Genomic DNA, 4152 nt, shown 5'->3' with positions numbered 1-4152 from the left:
GTCTTAATTTAAAAGAACTGACAGTTTCAGCAGACCTGCAGTTATCTGGGAGTTTGTTCCAAATATACGGAGCATAATAACTGAACGCTGCTTCTCCTTGTTTAGATTTGACTCTGGGGACAGAAAGCAGACCTATTCCAGACGACCTGAGAGGTCTGGATGGTTCGTAACGAAGCAGAAGATCAGAAATGTATTTTGGCCCTAAACCATTTAGTGCTTTATAAACTAACAGCAGGATTTTGAAATCAGTTCTTTGACATACAGGAAGCCAATGTAAAAACCTCAGAACTGGAGTGATGTGATCCACTTTTTTGGTCTTAGTGAGGACTCGAGCAGCACCATTCTGAATCAGCTGCAGCTGTCTGATGGATTTCTTAGGGAGCCCTGTAAGGACGCTGTTACAGTAGTCGAGTCGACTGAAGATAAATGCATGGATAAGTTTTTCCAGGTCTTGCTGAGACATAAGTCCTTTAATCCGTGATATATTCTTCAGGTGATAGTAGGCTGACTTTGTAATTGTCTTAATGTGGCTCCTCAAATTCAGGTCTGAGTCCATGACTACACCAAGATTTCTGGCTTGATTTGTGGTTCTTAACATTACAGATTTATGTCGAGCGCTGACTTTCAATCGTTCCTCCCTGGCTCCAAAAAATCTTTGTTCAATTGAAGAAAATTCGGGCACATCCAGCCGTTGACATGCTCAATACAGTTACTCAGCACCCGTATGGGATCATAGTCCCCTGGTGATATCGTTATGTAAATCTGTCTCTCATCATTATGGTAACATATTTATTTGTTTTTCATAATCTGAGCCAGTGGAAGCATGTAAATGTTAAACAAAAGAGGCCCCAGAATGGAGCCTTGGGGAACTCCACGTCATTTTTGTCAGCTCTGATGTATGATTACCTATAGACACAAAGTAGTCCCTGTCCTTTAAGTAGGATTCAAACCAGTTAAGTACTGTGTCCAATCCAGTTTTCAAGTCTGTCTAGTAATATGTTGTGGTCGACTGTGTCAACTGCAGCACTGAGATCCAATAATACTAAGACTGAAATTCTCCCACTGTCAGTGTTTAAATGGATGGATGGTCACTGAAGACCTTAACAAGAGCCGTCTCAGTGCTGTGGTGTGGTAGAAAACCTGACTGGAAGACATCAAAACAGTTATTTAGTGCCAAGAAAGCACTAAGCTGTTGAAAAACAGCCTTTTCAATGATTTTACTTAAAAATGGGAGATTTGATATAGGCCTATAATTGCTCATTAGTGACCTGTCTAGATTGCTCTTTTTTAAGAGTGGCTTAAGGGGTGCTATTTTCAGGGCCTGTGGGAAAAAACCTGACAGGAGAGACATGTTGACAATTTGTAGTAGATCTAAGGCCATCAGGTGAGAAGTAAGGTCATTTTACCATTGTTTCTAATGGAACCAGACTTCTTTTGCAACCCAAGGAGTTGCCCCCTGCTGGCTGTTTGATAGAATGCAGGTTTAATGGACTTACGCATTCGCCTCAATTTTCAGACCCGGAGGTTCCTTATGATTCAGAGTAGGTTGCAAAGTGTCTTACTATTATATTAAAATAAAAAAGACATTGCACTCAGGTTTTTGGCTGACATGTTTACTTTTGCCTTCCTCTTCTCTTTTCAGAGTGAAACCTCGTCCTGTACTCATATCATGTGCCCTATTACTTGATCTTTTAATTATTTATTTTTCACATTTCATCATATCACATCAATACTACAATAAAATAGACCAAATCTAAGGTGTATTTTATTGATAATATTACCAATGACAGGAGTAAAATACTTTGAATATCTTCATAGTGGGTGTACTAGAGGCTGGCTTTTACAAACATATTTTGCTCTGTTTTGAACTAAAACATGATTAAAAACACACAACGTTGAAGCCTTACGCACCAACAAATCGCACATGTTTACTGCCCGGTAGCATCTTATCATGTTTTTGAAAAAAGATGAAACCGGAGAGAAATATCACTTTAACACCCCTTGTTGATGGATTTGTCTACACACAAGCTGATGTCTGTGTAATCAGAGATGCTCTAAAGCTCTAATTCAATCTGCCCTGTCGCCCTCAGAAGATGAAGGACCACATACAGTCTGTGATTAAATGACCACCCACACCGACAGGCAGACAGACACAAAGTCAGGCAGACAGGTAGGAAACAAGCAGGGTGAGTGGGCAGGTGGGTAGAGAGGAGAACAGACAGGGTTGCAAGACGGACTAGAAAAAAAATAACCTTTCTGTGGTAACACAGACAAAATGAGTTTCACCTCCATTTCTAGCTTTCTGTCCCTCTGTCATGACTGGATTTAGCTACTGCCTCGTTTAGTCATGTGGAACAAGCTGAATTACCAAGAAGTTCATTAAAATAGATATGTTTTATTTACAGTTAACAGCTACTGCAACACCATTAATTACATTTATTTTTTAGTTTAGCTAAGGCTAGCCATGGCTATCTCACCAGCTAAGTTTTTATCATTTCATAGAGCTCTCTCTCTTTAGCAGTCTCGATTGCTGTTTCTCTGTGACCGTGCAGAATTTCTACAGCATCATTTCTTATATTAAGGTAATGTTGGAAAGTCACATTCAGATCTTAACTAAATGGAGATAAGTTAGAGAGTTCCTGTGTTTTGCCTTTGTGGGGCAGGTGGTTTGACCTGAGTGATGTTCCAAGTTCTGACTACACTTGTTCAGACAGAAAGCGAAGCAAATTTTTGCGGGCAAGACAACAGCCAAAGACCCAGCTGTACGTTAGCTGTAAGATAACTAGCAAGGGACACATGGACCGTGTCTGTGGTAGTGTGCCTGTTTGTATGTGTTCATCTGACTGACCGCTGTCTCTCTCCTTTGGGTTACCCTTCTGTATGTTAATGAAGCACATTCATAAAACCCTTTTTCTTGCACAATTTGACACATTTTCAATTCACATTGCCGCAAATTTGCATCTAATCATGTCTCTCTGTAATGAAGACTCTCCATTGACTTTGAAATTGTGTCCCTTCTAATATTGTGTTCTGTCTGAACACACCGTTAGAGGCCCATCTACTGTACTTAAAGTAAGTTTACTTACCTGCTGACTTTCCTGCTACCACCCACCAACATATGGTAGAAAATATTAGTGTGGAAATCTTTGCGCACGAATTGTTAAATTATTTTGAGTAAAAGGAGCAAATTATATTACTGTTAAAAAGATTTTTAAGTGATGTAATGTCATGTAATTGCTTTTAAAAAATGCTATTACATAATGCAAAAATTGTCTAAATACTATAATATCCCATACGCTACACTTAATAGACTGAAAATACATCTACAGCATGTTAGCCATTGTTGCCTCTGATTCCAAAAAGACAAAGAAAAGCATCAAATCAAACACGTTCTGTCGATAGACTAATTGTTTCATCTCTACATCCACCCATCCATGTGCTCTTTCTACTTCCCTGAGTGCAGTAAATTGCTGTCAAAGCCATAAGTTTGTCTTTTGTTGAATGTCCAAAATTTGAAAAATTTCTATTGAATTACAGTCCTGCAAGTTCAAAATGACTTTAAAAGTATTTCAAGATTGTCAGTGGCAAGTACTTGGACATGAATTACTGCACAATAAATGTCACAATGTCATAATGACAGTTGAAACTACATCTGAAGTTCATGTCAGTTCAAAGGTACAGTAGGCTGTTTAAACTTGAATATTCACTGAGCCATATTATCATATTTTCAGTTTGTTTGTGTTGAAATATAATGTACTGCACATTGTTGTCAGTCAAGGGGTGGCTAGGTCTGATCCCAGGGGAGTTGAATGATACAATGACACTGACGATACTAATGATACATTTCTGTCTATATTGTTTTTTATAGTGTGTATATATGTGTTCTCTATCCTGTAGCCTATGTGTGATTTTATTATTGTATTATCATTATTGTATAAGCAAGCACATCGTGAGCAATGCACAATCCTGAGTCAAATTCCTCATATGCGCACACATACTTGGCAAATAAAGCTGATTCTGATACACACCCACACACACTTGCACATGCACACTCACAAACAACTTTGTGGCACTATCATCGTGGGCACCCGTAATAGACACCCTACCTTTGGTCCCCACAAAGCTGTCTGAACCCACAAATATAGTGGAATC

The sequence above is a fragment of the Micropterus dolomieu genome, linkage group LG02, assembly GCF_021292245.1.
Source record: "Micropterus dolomieu isolate WLL.071019.BEF.003 ecotype Adirondacks linkage group LG02, ASM2129224v1, whole genome shotgun sequence".
Lineage (NCBI taxonomy): Eukaryota > Metazoa > Chordata > Actinopteri > Centrarchiformes > Centrarchidae > Micropterus > Micropterus dolomieu.
Note: the sequence above shows the minus strand (reverse complement) of the source record.